At 34.8% G+C, this 24588-nt stretch overlaps 1 protein-coding gene across 2 annotated transcripts in view; it reads left to right on the plus strand.

Moving 5' to 3' along the window:
• SGCZ (sarcoglycan zeta) overlaps nt 1-24588 on the plus strand; it is a 419779-nt gene that overhangs the window by 150011 nt on the left and 245180 nt on the right. The gene's annotated exons all lie outside the window — the stretch shown is intronic.

Raw genomic sequence — 24588 nt, forward strand, 5'->3', positions numbered from 1 at the left:
CAGATTGACAGGCTCAGAGAAACCTGGTCCAAGGCAGAAGGTCTTAAGCAGCCTTGGGCTAGATGACTTCAAGTAGTCCATACGAACTTCAATCTATTTATGATTTTTTATTATGACATTTCTCAAACTGTTATGATAGGTCATTGTCTTTATGGTATCTATCTTCTCCTTCATGTATCTCTGGTGGAGAAGTCTATGAAAATTACCTGACTTAGCTTTTTATATAATGAAAAATATTGCTGTCGCTGTCCTTTCATGCACAACAGCAAGGTACTGTAGATTATTTATTTTATTGTTTCTCTGTGCTTTTTATTAGCTATTCTTTCTTTTTTCTTTCTGGCAAATGCAATATACTTAGAAAGGTACAATATAGTCATTTGGTCATAGGAAAGGTCATTGGAAAGACAAGAGTAATACAGTTCATTGCTAAATCCATAGCTGAAGATAATTCAACTTGTTACTGGTTTAAGTTGAATTACTGGAACAGTGGTAAAGCAAACTCAGACATTTTTGTGTTTTGAGAGACCAGTAGTAGTAGAATAGTACTAATAGCTTGAAAGTGACTGCTTTAGGAATATTCAAGAACCTGAAGCAACCTGAAAGTACACAAGATCATGGGACCTGATGAGATGGATCCGTGGGTCCTGAGGGAACTGGCGGATCAAGTTGCTAAACTGTCATATTTGAGTATGTATGTGTACATATATTTTTAAATATACAGTTAGGAAAGTGTTTTACTATGGCTGGGCTACTCCTTTCATGACATCATGGCAGTCCGGTGATGTTCCCACTCACGGGAAAAGGTTAAAAAGGAAGACACAGGAAACTATAGGTTGGCCAGTCTCAATCGTCTGCCCAGCAAAATCATGGAGCAGATCCTCCTGAAACTCTACTGAGGCACATGGGAAATAGGGACATTGCTGGCAGCTATCGTGGCTGCCTGATGAACTTGGTGGCCTACAGTGTGTCTACAGCACTGGTGGATAAGAGAAGAGTAGCCAACATGATCTATACCTGGATTTGTGCAAAGTATTTGACACCGTCCCACGTGGCATTCTTGCCTCTAAATTGGAGAGACATGGATTTCACAGATGGACCACTCAGTGGATAAGGAATTGGTGAGATAATCCCACTCAAAATAGTTGTAGTCAATGGCTCATTGTCCAAGGGGAGACCAGCGACGAGTGGCATTCCGAAGGGGTCGGTATTGGGACCAGTGTTGTTTAACATCTTTACTAAGGACATGGACAGTGAGAGCATCCTCGGCAGTTTTGCTGATATCACCAAGCTGTGGAGCATGGTCAACATGCAGGGGGGAAGGGATGCCGTGCAGAGAGACTCTGACAGGCTTGAGGCATGGGCCTGTGTGAATATCATGAAGATCAACAAGGCCAAGTGCAAGGTCCTGCACCTGAGTCAGGGCAATTCCAAGCACAAATACCAGCTGGACAGAGAATGGATTAAGAGTAGCCCTGAAGAGAAGGACTTGGGGGTCCTGGTTGATGAGAAGTTCAACATGAACCATCAGTGTGCGCTTGCAGCTGAGGAAGCCAACTGTATCCTGAGCTGCACCAGAAGAAGTGTGTTTACTATTCTGCATTTATTCTAATTTATCTGCACTTATAATACTGTCCATAGATGTTTTTTCTTATTCCAAAGTTATAAATTATGTTTCATTTTATACTAATCTTTACAGAAATTTGAATATATATATAATATTTTGCAGTAGTCTAAAATTTCTACAGGTAATACTATTGAAGGGATTTTACTTCCGATTAATGAGATAGATTTTCTGAGGTTTCAAATGTGGAAATAATGAAAGATGCTACTTTAAAACTAAGGAATAAACAAGGAGTCATACTGAAATTGGAAGTTTTTTGTGACTGTTTAAATACCTAGCAAATTGATCTAAAAAGAGAAGATAATTTACTGTAGTCTCAAAAGGAGAAAGTGCCATTTAAATACAAAACATACAAGGAGAAAACCTTAGTGTTCAGCAATATTACTGAGAGATGGCAATACTGTTTCCATTTAATTAGAGTGACAAGGCAAGTTATTAAAGTAGGTAGCTTTCTACAAAAAGAAAGTTATTTGAAGGTAAGTCTACTTTTTTTGAAGAATCAGTATTAACCAAGAAATAACTGGGTTAAAAAATACTTCTGTGGCTGAATTGTTGAAATCTAGATAAAGTATATATGGAATGTGCATCTGTGGAATATCTGTATTACTATCTGCCTAGCGTATAAAATACCTAAAGGTAACAGTACAATATAGCTAATCATTGGGTAGAAATTGTCAAAACTATAGGCAATATATTCCCTTGATCAAAGAATGTAAACTCTGCTGCCTGAGTACTGTAATAGGTCTGTTACCTTAAAACAAAGCCTTTGACCACTTCTCATAGGTGCAGCCCTGTATTTTACAGTGTTAGAAAGCTAGAGCTGCTACTACACTACTTTCTACTAATGTTTTGAATGTAATGAAATTTCCTAGTCCTATATATTTTCTCTATATTTTCTCTAATCAGAACTACTTAAGTTTCCAATTAAGAGCTGAATGATATTTATGTCCATCTCTTTTTCTGTTGGTTGAGTAATTTTAAACCTACGTTATTTTTTTGTAAACTTACGGTGAAACACAGAACTTTAATTGCAGAAATAGTACTGTGCAGTCTGTCCAAGATATAGAGCAAGAACAGACTGTGAGCTAGAAAACCATTTCTAATTAGATAGTCAAAAAGTTCAAAATTATAGAGAAACAAAATAGAAACACATTTGGAATGATATTCCTAACTGGAACCCAGGTTGGCTCCAATATTTTATTTGTCAGGAAGAAAGTTATTGAACAGAATTTTTAGAAACTTTGAGCAATTAATATTTATAGTTATGAAAGGGATTAGAGTAGCATTTTCCTAAGTCTTTTTTAATGTCTACACTTCACACAGTGGACATGCATTATGTCTGACTTTAGTTGTTTCTGCTTGCCTTTAAAATTCCTTCTACGTGATTGACATTTTTCATTGACTTTTCAAATTAAATAGCAAATGAAATAAGAATGTGTACTAAATATCAGATGTAGTCTAAAGGCTAGTAGATGTTGTATATATATGCATAAAGAAGGCATCTATAATAGTCTTTGAAATACAGACCTGATGGGTAGAGTTTATTTTGTTAAATTTAAACATCTAAAATGCAGACATGTAGGACTGAGCTAGTCAGTGCCAGACTCACTTGAATTCAGTAAAGGGACACAGTAAATTCTAGAATCATAGAATCTTAGAATCATTAACTTTGGAAAAGACTCTTAAGATCATCGAGTCCAACATCTAATGCTGCCAATTCCACCACTGTACCATGTCTACATGGCTCAATTGAACCATTTCACGTATCTACTATATATGAGGTGAAATTAATGTCTTTAATAACCTGTCTTTCTCTTAGTGTAAGGTTAGCTTAGAGTAGTTTAGATGAACATGTTCACACTATAGGTCGAGTTTCATCACACTAAATTTAAAGATAACTCTCACTACAAGGAAAATTGCTTCGGGCAGTAATAACAGAAGCTAAAACTCCATGGTGAAAGAGTTGTTATAGAGAAAAATGGATGAGTTCAAGAAGATTGGTTCATATTGTCATCATGTGAATTAAAACTAGAAGGCAGCCAGCTTAAGGTGGCTGAAACTTAGATCACAAGCAACAGTTCAGAGGGATGGAACACCTCTTCTAAGAAGGAAGGCTGGGAGAACTGGAGTTATTCTACCTGGAGAAGAGAAGACTTGGGGGAGACCTTGTTGCAGCTTTTCAGTACTAGAAGGGGCTCATAACAAAGATGGCGAGAGACTTTTTACCAGGTCCTGCAGTGACAGGACAAGGAATTTCGAACTAAAAGAGGCTAGATTTTGATTGGATATAAGGAAGAAATATTTTACAGTAAGAGTAGTTAGGCACTGGAACAGGTTGCCCAGAGAAGTTGTGGATGCCTCATCATTGGAAGTGTTCAAGGTCAGATTGGATGAGTCTTTGAGCAACCTGATCTAGTGAAAGATGTCCCAGCCTGTGGCCAGGGAAGCTGGACGAGGTGATCTTTAAAAGTCCATTCCAACCCAAAATGTTTTGTGATTCTGTGTTGCACTTTGTAATGGTCTTTCTATTGGAGGCACCTTGTAATGCCTGAAGGTCTCTTATTTGGATTGGAAGCTGGAATGCCTCTTTTTAGCAAAAGATATAATTCATCATTTCAGTATTACTTTGTACGGAAGAGAATCTTAAGATCAGAATTTATGTGCTATCAACAGCAGAGAGAGATTGAAGTCTATTTCTTACAAATCATCATGTTCTGGATTATATGAAATTCTAACCAAGTGAATGAAATTGAAACAATTCTGAAGGACATGGACAGGCTTTGTCAGCTTTACATAATGCAAATATGTAATTTGTGTATGGCTGTACTTGAAATCTAAAACTTATTGAAATAGCAGCCAGTCATTGATATAGATCAGTGAAAATATTACATAGTTTGCTGTTGCTGCTATTGTGTTTTGTTTTGTTTTGGTATTTTCTACATTACTTGACAGGAATACTAGCTTGTCCCCAGAAACATACTGGATATTGTTTTCCTCTTTTTGGCATGCCCTGTTCCTCTTAAGGGACTGTTGATGAGATTGAAAAAGTTACCCATATCACTCATTAAAGTCCTCCCAAGCAATAACAGAGTGAGAAAAGTTTAAACACGACTTTGACTCCATTGCTCAACACTTCATCTTTCTATTTAGTAAAACATGAACTGCATAGAAGAGCAAAGATCCTGCAGTAATTTAGAAGTAGAGCATTGGTTGATCTCTTTGCCAAATATGCCAAAACTTTAGCTTTTATACAGTTCCCTGTGATTGATATTAGATCCTTTTATGCGTTATCTGTTAGGTGGAATGAAGTCTGGCATCCAAAAAGTGATAGTTTTGACATTAATGCAGCTTCACTGAAATTAGATTTTCTGTAAAGCTTTAGCAGCACTGAAGATAAATACAAAGGGTAATAAGCGGTGTAATGATCTTTGAATCTGCAGCTTCATCCTATCCACTATCCCAGAAGGCTAATGTGATTTCACAGGAAAAGGTACTAAGATGTATCACTTATCTTTCTCTTCCATGCCTGTGCTATCAACTGAGATGTAATGCATTAACATTTGAATGAAAAAAATTTGTCAATCAAGAAATAGGTAGAAGGATACATTTGAAGGCAGAAAGAAAAGAAGTGAAGGGGAAAACACAAGCATGTTGATGCAGAGTTTTATTACAAATTCTGACACATATTTAATGTATCAAAATCTCTGCTTTGAAGTATAAAAAAGCACATATTCTACCACTTATGGTATCATACTGGTTTTGATAGCCTTTTATTTATGCAGTGCTAATGTGAAGACTTTTCTGTAAAGTAATTGTGGAATTCTGAGTTAATCAAGGTATTTCAACACATAATGTAAAAGGAAAAAAGCCTCAACGGTTTCAAAAACTGTGAATAGACTACAACACAGGTATGAATTAACTGAAATATAATTTTTTTACTATGATAGAAATGAGTTCATAGTCAGGTAACATGCATTTAGAACAAGAATGAGTATGTTTCAGGCAAAAAAAAATGCTTCTAGGCAATCTTACATAACTGAATGTCTAAAATCAATATGCAAAAATACTGATTTTCTCATCATCTCTCTGACCCAGGATCTGTTTCTGTGTTTTGACAGTTACTGTTTTCTATATTCAGTGTTTCTTTCACTCTCCAGTCACTTTATATTTTTAATTTTTTTTATCCCAAGTGGCCAAGAAAAGCAAAGTCCTTATTTCTGATCTTAATAGTCAAAATCAAAACAGCATAATCTTACTACTTTTTTTGTTGAATATTGTTTATAGTTTCCTGTTTCAAGTTGTGTTCTGAATTGTTTGAACTTTCAGTCTTCTAGCGAGCACAGGTTGAATGCAACAGAGAAAGCACTGCTTGTTCTAAGCAAATAATAAAGCCTTTTGGATATCTTTGGCATAAATTCTACCTTAAATCCATAATTTCCCATGAGCTTTCAGAAACAGGTAAATTCTACAAAAATGTTAGCTTGAATTTTGGCTGTGCACATCCTGCCAATTTGTATCCTAATACTTATTTTCTCTGTAGAACTAATGTTGAGAAAATGGTGAGAATTTTTAGCTTCTTCGTGAGCATCAGAAACGTTTAGCATGTCAGAGTTATTTGCTTCTGATGTAATGAAAATGCATTGATAAGTCTTTAAAATTGTGAAAAAAATTTAAAAAGTGTGATGACTCAGAAGAAGGTAACCAAACTAGTTCTGTTCTGCTTGTTAGATAGATTTTTAGTTCCATTTTAATATGAAGCTAGGAAAAAAATGACGAACCAGTTTGATTTACAAACTTAAAAGTAGATGAAGTAATTTAGGTAGTAAATTTGTTTTTTACATAATGGAAGTATGAGCATTGTTATCATGCTTTAATGTTAGACACCTGATGACCTTCTAGTTCTGCAGTTATTTTTCTGCTGGTGAAATGGGAGTTCTTCCATAGGCATTTTTCTTGCACTTATGCATACTGATTTAGTTGTGATTTTTTTTAGTAGCAGTAGTAATAATTACTTGGAGACTTGTTGGAAGCTAAATAAAGACCAGAGGTCTATGTCTATATTTAGACTAAGTAAACATTTAGTTAAGCCTACTTGCTTTGATGTGTGCAAAATACAGTCAGTGCTTATGGCCTGTGACATCTTAAGTCCAATTGTATTTTCAGAATAGGAAATATTCAGAATCTTTCAGAATAAGATGTATGACTTGTAGGATGTGATCAATGAGAGAATGCAATGATTTCTGTTGTCTTTGGGTTAGGCTACCTAACTCTTGGAAATCAGTAGACCTACTCTAGTTGCATTTCTGATTAGCTGAAAGCTATATCTGGACCCAGATCTACATAAACTTGATGTAAATGTAAACCTTTAACTTAGGAATTTTCCAGTTATGATGATTAATGAATTGCAGAAATGCCTTTGGGGGAAAGATGTCCTACATTACAGGAGAGGACTTGGACAAGACATCTATTTAGCTTGAAGCACCACCTGTCTTGAGAGGCAAGACTGCTACTTCTCAAGTACTGTTCTATGTGTCTTAATATCCTTGAACTCATTATCTAGCAACTAATTGTAGCAAAGTGATGCTGTTAACTGATTTTTAAAATTATAGTTTAAGGAAAATTACACATAATTTTATACATGGAAATCTGTGAAACTTCAACTTTTTTGAAGGAATTTCTGATAATTAGTAAGAATAGATTTTTCATCAGTCCATGAACACAGGGTTCATAGTTTTAATTGTTTCATTTCCATAGAGGTACAGTTATATAAACAATAGAAAATATATAACAAAAATAATCCTCTGCAGAAGTTGATTTCCACTTATTATATTTTTGTTTTGTTTCAAGATTGATAGGTCTGTATTTACTTATTCTTGAAATTACACAGAAAATCTTTGTGTGTAATTTATTGATTATTAGGATTAAAATAATTAGCATGTATTATAGAATTTCTGAGGCCCATTGGATTACTTGGGAATGTGTCAATATAAATATCTTTTACTTAAAACTTGCAGAAGTTAATGAGATGAGCTTCCCTACATTAAGAAATATTCCCTGCTCTGAATTCATTGATGTCTTTTGCAGGCCTCAGTTTCAAGACAAGGAATTATAGAAATGCTTCAGGCTATTTTATTTAATAAAACATAGTCTTGAAACTGAGAGAATAATATTTGTCTTAGATATACTTCTTAAATACAAACTAATCAGCTCTGGTTTAAATATTTTGGAAGGCAGAATACTGTTTAATATGGAAACTGTTTACTTCATGAACTGTTAGATCTTAACTGATCTATTGTTTTAAAATATAGCTTTCATTTCAAATTAATATCCTAACAAATGTATTTGCAAATTGATCCCAAATTGGAAATAAAGATAATGATCCCACAACCTGTACACTAGGTTTATTTTTGCACCTAGCAATTATGTTTCAAATTCAGTGTTCTTGCAAGTATTTAAGCATTTGTTTCCTAGGACAGGAGAGTATTTTTTTACTATACCTTTAGTTTGGTGAGTGAGAATGTTTAAGAACACAGAAGTGAGGTATAACACTGTGTTGATGTTGTTATCCCAAGAGCTGTGCAAAACTCTCCTACCTGTTTTTGCTGGTGCACTACAATGATAAACTCTTTTTAATATGTTGATGACTGAGTGAATTAAAAGAAGTATTCCAGTATACGCTATACATTATCGAAGACAGAATATATAAATTGACTTTAGTCAATATCATAATTCTGTTAAAGACTCAATAATCATAATTCTCACACAAACAATTTTTGTAGATAACATTTCTTTTACTGGTTTCTCCAATACGTTATTGTAATGTGAGATGGAAGAGTTGATAACTGTCTTGCTGACTTTTCAGTGGACAGTGATGGTTTTCATTGGGCAGGGTTCATGTCCAAGCACTGGTTTTTAACTCTGTATTAATCCATCAATAATGCCATCCTATATGCACTGCTGGATTCACCTGGAAAGGGTTGAATTCCAGGAAGAATCTACAGACTGAGGCAGCACTTCTTGGCCTTCTGTTGTTTGGAAATCTAAGCAGGAGAAAGAATTGTGGATATATGGTAAGAATGAGGTTAAGACAAGAATATAAAAATTGAGAAAAAACTAAAAACAAAAACTAAGAAGAAAGCCCATGTAAATAAGACAACAAAACAGAAAGAATGAAAGTAAGGAATTGAGAACTGCAGAATTAAAGAAAAGACTTCCATGTGCTGTTGTTACCACATTAAAAAGTAACTGCAGTTATGAAGGGGTTTATTATTTTTCTAGCAGTTCTAAAATCTTTTAAGAGTCAGTCTTGGCAGTTTGTGCTGTCTTTTGAGATATGGATAGAATAAGGAATTTTTATTTTAAACTTGACTTTCATTTCACTGACTTACTCTTTTGTCATATGGTGTTTGTGGTTTGTTTTTTTATTTTATTTTTATGCAATCGAAGCTTTTAATTTATTTCTGCATCTTTTGTATATAATGTTGGTACTGGTCACCTTAGAAGTGTTACAGAAATCTCTACTGACTTAATTTTCCAGTCTCTGTAGTAGTCTAAGTTAAATCACACTTAAATCTATTTTACTCTTCTTTTCTCCAGTAATTAATAACACAGTCCTTCTTGTCTCTTTAGTTTGTTCTTTTTTGTTACTAGTGTTCTAATACTGTAGAAGAACAATGTAAGGTAAGAGGAAAAAAACATTGAATTTATTTTAGATCTTGATTTTAATTTGAGTGCGTGCATGTAAGGATATTTTGAATGTATTCTGATACTGTAGTAAACAGGAGTCACAGGAAATAGAATAATTTCTGCAATTGAAATCAGCACTCTTAGCAGTTTCACTAGATCTAATTATAACTAATTTATTTTAATTCCCATTAAAGTAATAGGCTGGAAACCATTCTAGTATACTTAGTTAAATAATTTTTAGTAAAAATGAGCATCTGTGGCCCTGCAAAGAAGAACACCAAATGAATACATCAGTCACTGAGGCTTTCTAAACCCATTAATTTAAATCTTAGCTTGACTCATTCGCTTATGAATTAGTTCTTTTAGTATATTTTGGAGCTATATCTGTGCTATTTCCCTTCAGAAAGTGAGCTCATAACCCAGTCAAGATTATCTGTGTTTAGCCAAGCCATACTGATGGTGTTCCCTGGAAGAGGTTGGATCAAATCCTGCAGTTTTATTCATTCTTACTGTAGCAAAGTCAGTGAAGCTGCTAAACTAGGAACCTGTCAAAGTTATCCTTACTATTGCCACAACAGCCATGCCCATCAGTATGACTTTTATGTAATTTTTTTTTTTTTCAACGTTATTGTTGTGCTAGAAAAAAAGTTAATAGGATTATCAATGTCATAGTTCTTTGGTCACAGGGAGAAGTTTTATCATCATTGTTTAATGATAACCCTGCCTGATAACACTCCCCCTGTAAACACTCACCCCAACAGAACCAAAAAAAAACCCAGCCCAAACCAACCCAAACCAAACCTAACCAAACCTAACCAAACCAAACAAGTTGCAGTTACTTCTTCGTAAGTGAAAGATACTTTTCTGAAGAGTCTTGAATTTTTTACTTTTAAGGTCTTCCAGCCTTGCTTTCATTTGTTTGAGGAACTGACTGGAATGATCTGTTCTCCCTGATTTTAGATACTTGTCATATAAATGAACCTTGAGCCTAAGACTGAGAAATATTCTTTACAGAACGCTATTCAGAATTGGTCAGGAGAAGTAGAAATAAAATATAACTGTAGCCCATTGCACATTTCTTCCTTGTTCTGTTTCTCTTCCAAACAAAACTCAGAACTAGTATAAATCTGTTCAAACTTTTGGATTCAATGAGACATTCTCAGCTGCAATTAATCAAGAGCAGGGATCTCAATCTACAAAGTACTAACTCTATAAATACCGTCTGGTTGTTTCCTTTTTCCTTTGGTCCATATGACCCATGATTCTAATCACAAATATTATTTGTAAAGCCTCATTATTCCTGGGAACACACTTCTGTTTCTACTTTGTTTTCATAAAAATAAGGAGAAATAAACCTTGAAAATATCCCCAAGAAAGATACAAATATGACTAAGCTTTTTTAAGAAACAGGAAGGAAAGAAGAATCTTTGAAGTTCCTCAGACTTTACATTTAGGATAGTGCTTGGTGTCTTCAGGATCCAGAAACTTGACATACCATGTTTGAACTGCTTTCGCACTAAGCGAATGATATTACTTGAAGACAAGGAATATTCAAACTGGCAAATTTGAAGTTAAACTATGTGATAATGCAGCTAAAATTACAATACAGTTTCTTTTGAACAAAAAGATTGAATAGATGGTGAAAACTGGGACTCTAATTCTGCTGTGCATTCAAATTCAAGACCTGTTTTATTAATTATAATGTGGTTGTGCATATGAGAAAAGGAAGGTAGGAGTTGTATCTAAATTACTACAGACACATTCTATTTAATTCTGCCTGTCTGTCTCTGAAAAGGCAATAATATTTTTCAGCTTATGAAATGGGAAACCCTGTTAGTTACTGAAGTTCACTTTACCCTCTTTAAAAAGAAATATGGTAATTGCCCTATATGAGGACAGCAGAACGCCATGACTTTCTTTTTAGTGTCAAATGCTACATCAGGGGCCAAATACTTAAAAAACGGTTGCAATATATGGCAGTAGATTGTTCTTTTCATTATCAACATTTGCCTTTTCAGCTTTTGTACTCAAAAATCCACCACCTGATATGTTAATGGACCACTTTTCTGTATAGTAGGAGTGTCAGCAGTATAAGTCTTGGCCAGAACCACCATTTTAGCCTTTACTTTCTTTTTTTTTGTTCATAAAAATCTTTAAAGGGTCTTATGATATTAGTGAAATAATTTATCATATGTGCTTTATATCTCATTTGGTCTGGTCATGATGCTTTTGATTCTATCCTTGGAAGTTTCATTATGATGCATTCATATGGCATTGTTAATTCCTAGTTGGTCTGTATATTCAGAACAAAAAGCCCCAGGAAAGGACACACAGTTCTGTAAAGTGTGATGCAAGCCATGAATCTATAGCAAGTGAAAAGAAAAATAACAAACCAAAGCAAAGCCCAGGCCTTTCATTTATCATGCATGATGCAGCAAGTGCATCAAAGCAAAATAAGATGGTTTTGTGTTGCTTTTCTTTAAATAGATGACTCAAGAAACCCCATGGATTCAGTTTACTTGCATGAGGTTTATTTATGGGATAGCACAAGCATAATTTTGAAGGAAAGCTTGTACCAACAGGTACTTATGAGAGAATAAATATGTTTTGGCATTTAACATGTTACTATCTTATAATCATAGGAGAAAAAAAAAGGGACAGTTTCTGGAAGAGATGTAGGTTACCTTCTCTTTTCTTCCAGCTGCTTACTCTCAAGGGATGCTAATTAGTCGGCAGCTGAAGTGTCTCCAACCCACTGCCCAGCTGCAGTTTGCTGGTAGTGCAGGTGGCAGGGCAGGGGCTTGTTTAAGCCACATTTTTATTCATGAGGGCAAATGCTAGTGGTAGGACACATGTATGGTGTAAGCGTTGTGGAAGCAGGTAAGGTAAGAATAATATTTATTTCCATTAAGGGAATGTATGCAACCAAAAATATCCTGTTTGTTACAAAACAACGGGAATTGCCTTCTAACCTTGGTCTGTGTAAAGTGCCAGTCTCTCCAACAGGTGAAATAAGGGCTTGTAGTGCCAACTGTTCATAACATTTTGGAGATATCAAAGTAGTTATAAGAGACATTGGAAGGCTGTATTTATAGATTTTTGTTTTAGCAGATTTTTTTAATTTGCTTTGGAGAGACTGATTTTTGTCTATCGAGCAGATTTCCTGTGCCTAGTAGAATGAACTAAGAAAGCTGTCAGCATTTCTGCCTTCATTGGGTTCCATGATTAATTGTAATTTTTTTAGTATTTGTGATGAAAATATGGACTGTTAATGTCCTTGCAAGTGAAATATGAAAGCCAAATTTTATCCTCTGTTCTGATGAGTTACAAGTGAAGCGGAGATAGTGGAGTGTTGCCTACTTACATTAAAGATGAAATTTGGCCCAGAACACGATGAAGGATAATTTTGAATATCATTTAACCAACAGCTGGGGCTCAGCCTTTTCCGATTAAAGTATAAAAACATAGGTTTGATTTTGACCAAAGGCTAATGCAAAATATTTCATTCCATATCAATGCAGAATGACAAGTAGGAATGCCTTAGAAAATAGCTACAAAATATCTGTCAAGAGGAGTGACTAATGAAGAATTCAGAATCTGTTAGCAAAAGTTTAGCATGGCAAAAGTTTATTGATTCAGCATGGCAAAAGTTTATTGACTATGGATATGGTATCAGAATAAAAGCATATAATTGTTTATGTGGGAGCTTGTTTCCCCAGGGTTCTGTCTTAAGTCCCTTGAGTGGTGTATGCTTGCAAAGAGAAATTGTATTTGAGCCTGTGTTTGTTTTGTTCCTTCTGCACCTGCTGCCATCAATCCTTGTACTTGGGCTAGGATTTCAATGTGCTGTGACAGTAGAATAGGTAACAGTGTTTATGTAGTACCTGGAATTCTTAAAATAAATTTTAATTATCCAAAACCAAACCTGTACCAAATTTTTTCATATAAAACATATTTTTTCCCTAATGCTAAGTTGAAAAACAAAGAAGCAACAGGTAAAACCTAAACTAAGTAGGGACCTGTAAAGAAAGCCAAAAAACACTTAGTCTTGGGAGTATGAAATTCTATGTTGAGAGATGATAACTCACACAGTTAAAAGATGGCAAATAGTCAGGAGACAAGAAAGACTAATACAAGAGCACACACCACTGATGTTGTTTCAGTCATGGGGTACCAAGCCCCAGATGTAAGCCAATGTGCATCAGTTATTGAAGGAGGTCAAAATGAATGCATTCCCAATGCTTTTTCCCTTTCCTATCTCATGTTGTTTCTAATTTTTCTAAATTTAGTTTTGTTGCTTTAAACATGGTAAAGGCACTATTTCTTATTCACTATAATCTAAAGTATTTAAAGGATATTACTTTATTTATGCATATGTCTGCATTTTAAGTGTCCTCTCCTGTGTGCATTTGGCCTCAGAAGATGTAACTGTCTTATGATGATTATTTTGTGTGTAAATTGTGTAGATATATTATATAGCTCCTGTTTAATACATGCTACTGGGGAAAATATATATGGTGAAATAAAAGAAATTTGGATTTCTTTTTTTAAGTACAAACAGAAGTTAATTGGTAATTAAACATTCATCCTTATGAAATACCATGTTAGAAGTTGCTCCGTTAACCCCACTTGATGGAACATGGGTACTTGCTTCCTCATTTTAGGGGTATTGGAAAAGTTTGTCTCTAGTACTTAGCATATGAGCACTCAGTTTATGAGTACTTGGGGATACAGAGAAAGAGATCTTTAAGTGGAAAAATGAGAAAATACAGTGATTATTGTGATGAGTGTAACTAAATAAAAGCAGTAGTGAAAAATCACTCTTCAAAGAGGTACATTGGTGATATCACATGCAGTGCATTACACACTGCAAATGCAAAGCAGATTTTTATTTGCATTCTTGCATTTGCAGATTTTTACTTGCATTAAGGTGTGAAAGACATACTTTGTAATTTCCTGGGTTGAGGGCAGTGTTGTGTGTGCAACTTATTATCAAGCAGTATTCATTTTGCCCTAACTTGATATTCCCAGTCACTTCCATCAGCCGAGAATCTTTTTTATTATTAATAAAGCAATCATTCTATGCATCTTTGAACTTCCTAGCTTTGCTATTTAATTATCTTCTAATTAAAATACCCATTTTAAAAGTTTATTAGATTGAGCACACACTGCTAGTAAAAGGTGTATGTTGTGGATTTAAAAAGTGAGTCAGATGTGAGTAGCATTTAATCTGATCTTTTTTTGGAAGTAACTAATCAAAAGGAATGACTGTGAAGTGTGGCATAACTTTAATAATGATAGCCCAAATATGTATCAAAATTGCAATATAGTCAATATTTTTCAATCTTTCCTCTGAGATTTCTTCAGGAATAGGAAACTTAATTAGCAGACCATAATCCTACAAAATTCCAGTGATGCTCTGTTACTAGGGAATAAAGGCTTATTTTTCATGAAAATTACACACCTTCACTTCCCCTAATCCCCCACTGTCCTCCGCAACTGAAGTTCCATCAGGACCAGGGATACCAGAAGAACTCCGTAGAAAGACACATGTCAAAATATACCCTTTACCTTACAGAACGCTGCAGTCACATTACTAGTGATGTTAATATTCATTTGTGACTTCAGCGATACCACAAAGAGGGCTGATCTAGGAAAAGGTGGCATGTAAAATTCAGTAGATCTGATGTCTTATAAAGGCATCTTTTTCCCAAGTGCATTGGCAGATGGCATGAAACCTCTTTTATCTGGAAGGATCTTTTTTTTTTTTAATTTTGCATGACTATCACTGGATGTAATACTTTCTATGGAATAAAAGTCACATTTCATTTCAATAGAATGTCAGTTGGAAGATTTTTTCTGTGTATTGGTGATATACCACAAAAATAACATACTATTTTCTCTGCAGAATAACACATCTTGAAGAAACGTAGCCTATTACTGAATGGAAAAGTTCAGAATTGAAAAAGATTGATGAGATGAACTTATTTTAAGTTGTATATTTGGAGATGAAAGCAAGTAGAAAAACTGACTATATTAGCGCACACTGCTACAATGTGTGCATAAGGGTTTTTTTAGTCAGGTCGTGCATAAAAAGAAGCCTAGTTATAGTAGCCCAAAATACAAGCTTACCCAATAGGCAGGACTAAATTAGGTGTTCTCTTTGTTTTGATCTGAGCTGTGTCGCGGCACTGTAAGAATGTTAGCAGCTATTCTAAATTTATCTGTAGTCTACTCCAGCCACAATGTGATGATGACAGACACATCCTACTTGACATTACTGCCTATTAACAAGGTACAAATATAGAGATGTATATCCATAACAGATTGTTTCATCTTCATTAAAGACACACTTTGGGGTGTCCTGCTACTGCATGGGCTCGTACACAGGTTAGAGTCCCTTTGACTCAAGTTCACATTGGAATGCCAGCCTGTCCAGAACAGCAGGACTAAAACAGCAGTGATGCCCTAGCCATCTGTCAGCCCAGGTGCATCACCAGTGCTATTATCAAAATGTTTGCAAGCACAGCAGAGTAAGATGATAAGCAGCACACAAGTACAATGAGCAGTAAAAGAAAGAAGCAACCTCTAACAAGCACTAAAGTACAGTGAAGGAAGCAAGCCCCATAGCAAGCATAGGAGCCTGCCTATTAATAACTAAAGAGCAATAACAGCTATAAATTCGATATAACACATTCCAGTCAAATCTGTTACTATGTCAAACCTTTCAAGCCCTACTTTGAGTGCCAAAAAAGGACTGTAGTACTTTAACCCCAGCAGGCAACTAAGCACCATACAGCTGCTCACACACTCACTGCCATAGGACTCTGTAAGCACTGCTCAGCAATAATGAAAACATCCCTGTGTTATCAAAACTGTTTTCAGCACGAATCCAAAACATAGCCCCACATAAATTACTATGAAGAAAACTAACGCTATCCCAGGCAAACCCAACACACTTCTCAAAAGACAAAATCTCTTCTGCTAGGATATTATATCTCTATACTGGGGTTGGATTGAAGAAAAAGGAAACACATAAGTAAAATGAAAGACTTCTATGTGTTTTTTTTCTTTTTAATTCTTCCTTTCATTCAGATGTGTGTCTCAGTGCTTTATTGTTCTACCTTTACTTGCATTGTAGTGAAAAATTCTGTTATGATTGTTTAGTTATGTGTTTACTTGTCTTTCATTCTGAAAATGTAAATTGTCAATAAAATTATTGTCAGCTGATTTAAAACAGGATTTATGCAGCAACTGGTAGTTGGAGTTGCCAAAGAAAATTGAGCTGTAATCTTGAGTGGAATGTGAAGGGAATTATGCTTATGTGGATCACAAGGGGAGGGCTGACTGTGGTCTTTGCAGCAAAGGTTTAGTAAGTCTGCTCACGACTGCTGAAAATAGTGAGAGAATCGTATCTAATTACTTCCCTTGCCTCCAAATAAGCTAGAAAAACAAATACATTTTCATGATGTAGCACTCTTATGAATTACCTGCAAATTAGAATAGTTGCCAGCAGAATATGAAATACTATATTTTACAAATGATAGCATGGACAACTTGTGAGCACAGTTCCTTGGAGGAAGGCTTCTGAAGGAAATCCTGGCTGCACTGACATGGAAACAGTGGCTCATTTGTGACTGATGTTTTTAAAAGTATTTAGTACTGGCAATGCTGTTGGAGGAGTAGAAACCAGGAAAAACGTTAGTTTATTTCTACATAAACACTTTCTTTCTCAATTTTATATTTTCTTATCTCCTGTTATACAGTAGATTTTCTTTCATGGTCTCTAATATTATTTTCATTTTGTATGCTTTGATTATCTTCTAAATTATCTTATAACAATGTGGTGTTCCGAACTTTGACTAGCATTGTTCCAACCTGCTACAACACAACAGATAATAATAACAATAACAAAAGTTACTCTTTCAGTAAATTTCTAAGCCTTTTTTGTATTTACATTTTTCACAGATTTACAATAATAAGCAAGTCTACAAATAAAAACCAGTCAGCTTCACTGTCATATTTACTACCCCTTATAGCATTTTGGTGAAGTGATTGTAAAACATATTGAAATACTGTGCAGGATGTGGGCTATTTGAAGAATTTTATCTGCATGAAATCTTGGTAAAAGAGTGGAAACATCATTAATAAACATGGTAGAAGGACTTCCTAAGTAGTCTGAAATGCTCCAATTAGCATTCCTGTTATCCAAAAGAAACTAGGAATTTCGGAATGCACTGTTTCTAGTAAGAAATTAGCCTAATCTTCCAGGATAAGTTCATTATTTTTCTCATGGGAAAGCTGTGGATGTCCTTATTTTGACTGTTTTTCTCAAGAGTCTTCAAATCAACTGAAATCTTAAGTTATATGTCTTGGGTTAAATAAGTCAAATGTGACAGATTTACTATGTGTAATTTCAGTCAAAGTCTTGAATGTTGTGTATTGTGGTGACCACTTGCAGATTCATTGTTTTGCTAAATCATCTTTCTCTTGTTTTGCTTCAGAATTTTCTCTGGTTTGAGGAACTAACTTTTGATGACTAGACAATACTAGCTGAATGGTCCTCTGATAACATGTAAATTCTTAAACTAATTTTGAAATATTAGCTTGACTTGAAACTGTAGCTGCTAGAGGGAAAGAAAAATACTTATCAGTATAAGTTAGGACCATTCCTGCCTAGGATAAGCTAAATAATTTCAAAAGAAGGGGAGTCAGAGTAGTCGTGCTTCGGAAACAACACACAATTGAAACCCACTATTTTATATAATAAATTCTAATCCATTGCCCTGTATAATGTGACTTGCCTACAATGCCTTTTCTTGCAGCTATCTCCCAATGTTTTTGGGTGTCAAAGCATTGTGATTTAATATGAATCTTGCTAAAGGGATTGGAGGATTATGAAACTTCTAAGAAGTAAAGCATGTAGTGGACTAATTCAGGACATTTTGTAAACAAAATGCCACGCTGAAATTACAAGTGCAATTTGAATGAAATGACCACTCTTAATGCATGAAATTCAGAGCAGGGACATAAACCTATATTACCTTTGAGAGATGGGAATTTCCTCCTTTTTTATTCTTAGTTAGCAGCCATAAATTTTAGAAGAAAACTTGTCATGGAATAGCCAACAAAGAGTATGGGAACTATAAATTATTATTGCCATGGGATGTTAATAATCAGTACTGAATCTCAAAAGATGTCAGTTAAATAATGCATTTGATTTGCAATTCTTAGGTTCATGCCACTGCTTTGAATATCGCACATAGTTTGCTAGAAACTTGAAGTGATTTTATAAATACTTAAAATAGCTTGCACGTATCAGCCAGACTCAGATGTCAGTGTACATAAATGAAATATACACCTGTTAGAATGAAACCTAGGTTGCGTGTAACGTATTTTGACAATTTTCATTATTATTAAGTTATCACACTTGCACAGATGAAGGAGCTGAGAGATCAAATACTTTAAATCTTTGTTATATATGTACAAGCCTTTTCTCTCAAAAAAAGCTGCATATGCTTTCAGTGCAAATATTATCTGAGATTCCTACGACTAAAAGTTAAGAAGAAATTAGAATTGTCTTTTCTAAAGCACTTGTCTCTTGTGTTTGATAACACTTTGTCTAGAACATTTTACCATTTTTTAAGCATACTTGTTGCTAGCATTTTTTTCTCAGTAAAAATTACTTTATTTTACTCATGTAATGCGTACAATATCTTTATTAACCTACTATCTTATAATCATAGTCTGTAAAGTATTTATCCTTGTTAGAGCCCTGTTCTGTAAGAAAACACTATTATTTCCATTATGATTGCTCTGGGTTTTAATATAAACTATATATTTTTCAGATTTGTGGGGTTTTTTTAAATGTTGATGTAACTTACAGAGAGAATCCCCTATGTATAGGGAAATGAAAGGTCTGAAATGAAACCAAAAAATCTGGTCTTAACAGAACATCTTTGTCTTCTTAAGCTTCTTTTTCATCAGCCCTCATAAATATTATAAAATGCTATAAATATGTCTTGATATGGTGATCTGAAGTATTGTGAAAACATCCGTAAGCCAGATGTTCTTTCAGAAATGTGTATATTGACCATCAGCCACTTTGGTCATGACTTATAAGTTATCATACTCTGCAATCTATTCAGATGACACGCTCATCACAAGAAGAAAGTGATGTGTCTTTCCTTGGATCATGTTTGCCCAAACATCTTAACCGTTTTGTTGACCATGAAGCACAAGTAGTTTACACAACAAGTGAAATGTGCCATTCGTCTGCAATGACTGTAAATAGGATTTAAAAAATAAGAAATTGTAATTAATTAATACTATTAATGTGTTTATTTCAGGTAGCTGCCTTTTTTAATCAGGAAAAAAATGGCAACTGAAGCAAGAGTAGTAGGTATAAGACCATAAATACCAATGAAATGCAGTATTTGCAGTTTTCCACAATAAATGAAAAAGTCCCCCTGAAAAAAAACGAATCCCCCTGTTTCTTGGCATATGAATTAAGTGAAAATTTGTTTCTTATGTTTTCTTAGGATCCATATGTAAGGTCATCTTCTCCGATGTTGCATCTGTAATCATGTAGGACAAACTTCCTTTGGGATAACCGAGGCCGGGATAAAGCAGATCTTATATGAAATTAGAATTGTACTATTGACAATTAATTTTAAATGACATTATTGTAGTTCAAGGCTCACCATATTAACATGATCCTTGCAGTTAAAGAATTCATTAAATATGGCTTGTGAAACAGCATGTATTCTAACGAACCCTGCATATTTATACTTGCATGCTGAGCTTTAGAGTGGAGAGCTAAGTAAAATAAACAAGAAGTTTAATGAAAGTTTCTTGGATTAGATTGAAACTGAAAAGATAATTTCAAAATAGTTAAAACAGGTGCTATTTATTGCATTAGGGAAGGGCTAGTTATATTTTAATTTTGGGTCTAAATCTGTGCTCCAATCCAAACTCCCATCTAAACCCCATCCAAATGTTTTGGAAGTTCATGTTCACCCATTCAGCAAGGTGTTCATTTATGATCCTCATAGGCTAAAAATTAACCAACTCAGGAGTGTTAATAGATTGTTTAAGGTGAAATAAAATAAGAAGTATACATAGTAGATTAAGCATTAAGTTAAAAATCCTTGGGCATAAATCTTGATTTTGTTTAGCTTTGTAGGTTTCTCAATATTGGGGAAAAAGTTATCAGATTTTTGATATGTAAGCAGCAGTAAAAATCAAATATTTGATTTATCAAAGAAATGCATTCTTTGAAGCTCTTTATATATAAATGTCCCTATTTTTAGGGTCATAATTGTAATCTTCATAGAAAGAGCTTGCTGTATATGTGAAAGTTATGTTTCAAATAAATAACTAATCAGAGAGACATCTGAACTCTTCCTGGGCTGTACAGTGAAAATACAAAGTGATAACTGGTAAGATAGGTCAAGAAATTGATGATACAATACAATCGGTATTGATTTCTGGAAATGGGTGAGAATGGCCTCAAGCTCTGCCAGGGGAGGTTTAGGCTGGACATTAGGAAAAAATTCTTCACAGAAAGGGTCATTGGGCACTGGCAGAGGCTGCCCAGGGAGGTGGTTGAGTCACCTTCCCTGGAGGTGTTTAAGGCACGGGTGGACGAGGTGCTGAGGGGCATGGTTTAGTGTTTGATAGGAATGGTTGGACTCGATGATCTGGTGGGTCTCTTCCAACCTGGTTATTCTATGATTCTATGATTCTGTGCATCAAATTTCTTTTTTAAATTCGATCTCTGATGGCAAAACATCAACCCAGTTCAGTGGTTGCTCAGATGGCTGTTGTTTGGTGCACTGTAGTCAAAAATCTGTATTGCAGCAGAACAAGAAGTTTAATGAAATCATGGGAGCACTGAAGCCAGTAGGAGTGTGCCACTGACTGATATAACTAGAGTTAGTAATTACTTTTTTCATTTTTATTCTCTCTTTTTATAATATGCCCAAAATATTTACCAAGAAATTAATAAATCCGCACAAATGTGTTGATTATAGACGAAACAATAGACTGACTTATTCTGTGCCCATTATGCTCGGAAGCTATAAGATAAAATAAGTACTATTTTACTTTCCAAAATACAGCAGCCTCCTTAGCCAAAGCCAGAATTTTTTTACAATCTATAAAAAGTGGCTGAAGACTGAGAGGAGCTGATAGTACAGGACAAAAGGCAGATTTTTTTCTTCTTACTGTATTGTAACATCTCCTTCAGTGATGTGCCTTCTTGTTGTGAGGGTTTTACTGAGGTTTTTGGTTTTTGTTTTTTTTTAATGAATCACACTTAGATTTGCATATTTCAACACATTTAAGTTTTCAATTGAATCATTACCATTTCTTGGTCCCTAAAATGTTCTTGCTCAGCTTTCTGTGGTTATGCAGAAAATACTCATCAGGGAAAACAGCCAGTGATTACACAGTTTAATATTACAGATAAGAGCAGGTGCAGCCAAAAGAAGTCTCTTATTAACAATATATTTAAATATTATCACAAATTTCCATAGGGCAAGCTAGTCCCAGTGGAAAGGAGGCACTTGGGGGGTGAAAAAAATAAATTAATAACCTTGAATTTGATTATATCAGCCAAATCAAAGACCCTTACTGTTCCAGAAAAATTAAAATACCTTGTCCTTTTCTGTAAGAATAACTACAATGAGACAAATGAATGGTCATTAAAAATGTTTTTCATGGAGCATAAACATAAAATATATCATCCAACAATGTTTACTGTGTCATGAAGAAAATGAATAGTGAGAGTTAAAATGATGAACAAAAGATAATTTTTAAGTATAAATGCATAGACTGAAAACATGCAAGTCTAACTGTGAAAGATCATTTCTTACTTGGAAATGAATACATAATAAAGAAGGTGCAGTTATCTTGGAAAACTCTTCTAAAGGACACTCAGTTTTCCTGGAATTAGAAAATGAAGTTGGTTTTGGGTTTTCTTCAGTTTGTTAGAAAGTATTTTAATTTATTGCTTGGAATTAGAATCGTAGAATTGCTAGGTTGGAAAAGATCTCTGAGATCATCAAGTCCAACTGTACCTGTCCTCAACTAAACCATATCTCTGAGCACCTTGTTTACCCGTCTTTTGAATATCTCCAGGAATGGTGATTCAACCGCTAAACTGAGTAGCCTATTACAGCACCCAGTAGGCCTTTTCATGAATAATTTTTTCCTAATATCTAATCTAGACCTTCCATGGTGCCATTTGAGGCCATTTCCTTTTGTCCTGTCACTTAATACTTGGGACAAGAGACCAACAGCCACCTCACTACTACCTCCTTTCAGGTAGTTGTAGACAACGATAAGATCTCCTCTCAGCCTCCTTTTCTCCAAGATAAACAATCCCAGTTCCATCAGCTGCTTCTCATAAGACTTGTTCTCCAGCCCTCTCACCAGCTTCATTGTCCAATATTACTTAGATATGTAGAAAAAGGAAGTGTTTCTTTATTTCCTTAGTAAAGTTCATTTTATACAATTTAATTTTGCAGTTATTAAACCTGGGATGTCCTTTTGTTGACGATTCAATAATAGTAGGTAAGTCCTTAGGGTCGTACTACAGAAAATAAAGCTGAATGCAGATGAGTGACAGAGTTGTTAGCAAAGAAGAGTTTTCTTTTGTTTCTCTCAAAAGATAACTATTGAAAGTTGTAAAGTATGAAAAGCACTGGAAAGACTGATTAAAGAGCTAATGCAGGGGAAAAAAAGAGGTAAAAGAAAAATAAAGTTGAAAAAGGTCTTGTGAAGAAAGCTTGCTTTAAAGAGAAAATAATTTTATAATAGTTCGAGGGAGGGCAGAGTTTGAAACATAGATAGAGATGTGTGAATAGGTTACAGTAAGACAACAGACTTTTGAGGAAGTATTGAACCCCTACTTTCCTTTGACTTTCATAATAAAAATGAAGCCATCAGAGCTTTGTAAGAAAAAAAAGCAAAGCACAAACTCTTGCTGGTTGTATAAGGATGAAATTCAGTCATGGACAGCATTTACTTCAAGGGACAAGTAATTATAAAAATGAAAACTTTATCTTTAAATGGAAGCAGTTAATATAACTGAATGGAATTTAAATATCTCTATATTTAGAGGCACTGAAGTTCTTCATATGACCAGACTTCAATTACTCATATTAATGAGTATTAGTAAAGGTGATTTACAAAGGTTTCTTAAATCTCTTCGAAAAAAATCTGCTTAGATAAGTAACTGGCTGCTGCAGCTTTGGTCTTGTTCAGGCAAAGTTTTGGAAAAGTCATCTTTCCCAGCAACAGATGCACTGAGTCCAAGTTCTTTTTTTTAAGTGTAGGAGCCTTATATAAGTAGATTGGAGAGCAACAACAAACAACATTAATAAAGCTATTCAGAATGGTCCCGTGTGTCTTTGCCCTGCAGATAAAACACTTCTGAATCCTACTACATTTAATGTTCTTTCTTCCATCTCTTCCCTCTATAAAAAGTTAAGCAGAAATTTCATGTTTTCTTTTATTATCAGCCTCATTAAAAGCCATGATTGATTCACCTGTGTATTAGCAATAAGCTCCTAACTTTTTCTTCATGTAAATAATTTTTAATCATTCCACAGATTTCTCTACCCTCTGCCCTTTTCAGATGTGCCTCATGCAGCACATGCATTCAAGGTGAAATAATGTTTAGTCTCATTTAATCATCAGTCTACATACTTGTTCTTACTCTTAAGATTGCCTTCCACCTTCACCTTCCAGTACTACTAGTTGGTTGCCTCGCGTTCAGTTTGTGGGGGTTTTGTTTTAATTGTTGTTTCTTTATTCTAGCATGCAGAAAGCTCTTTTAGTTCATACCAATCCTAGTTCTATATTCAAAAGTTTATTTATTTCCTTTTTCAAAATACATTTAATAATATGTAATCAAATACCTTGTATGTCCCAGTACATTTTGTCCTTTTTATTGTTGTCAGTTTGAAAATTCTTCAGAAGAGATTTTCTTTTACACTGCTTTAAGTATTCTTTCATTCAGTTATACTCAAGATGACAGCCGACTGAATATGAGCCAGCAGTGTTCCCAGGTGGCCAAGAAGGCCAATGGCATCTTGGCTTGGATCAGAAACGACGTGACCAGCAGGTCCAGGGAGGTTATCCTCCCTCTGTACTCGGCACTGGTGAGACCGCTCCTCCAATACTGTGTTCAGTTCTGGGCCCCTCACCACAAGAAGGATGTTGAGGCTCTGGAGCGAGTCCAGAGAAGAGCAACAAAGCTGGTGAAGGGGCTG

The sequence above is a fragment of the Phaenicophaeus curvirostris genome, chromosome 4 (assembly GCF_032191515.1).
Source record: "Phaenicophaeus curvirostris isolate KB17595 chromosome 4, BPBGC_Pcur_1.0, whole genome shotgun sequence".
NCBI lineage: Eukaryota > Metazoa > Chordata > Aves > Cuculiformes > Cuculidae > Phaenicophaeus > Phaenicophaeus curvirostris.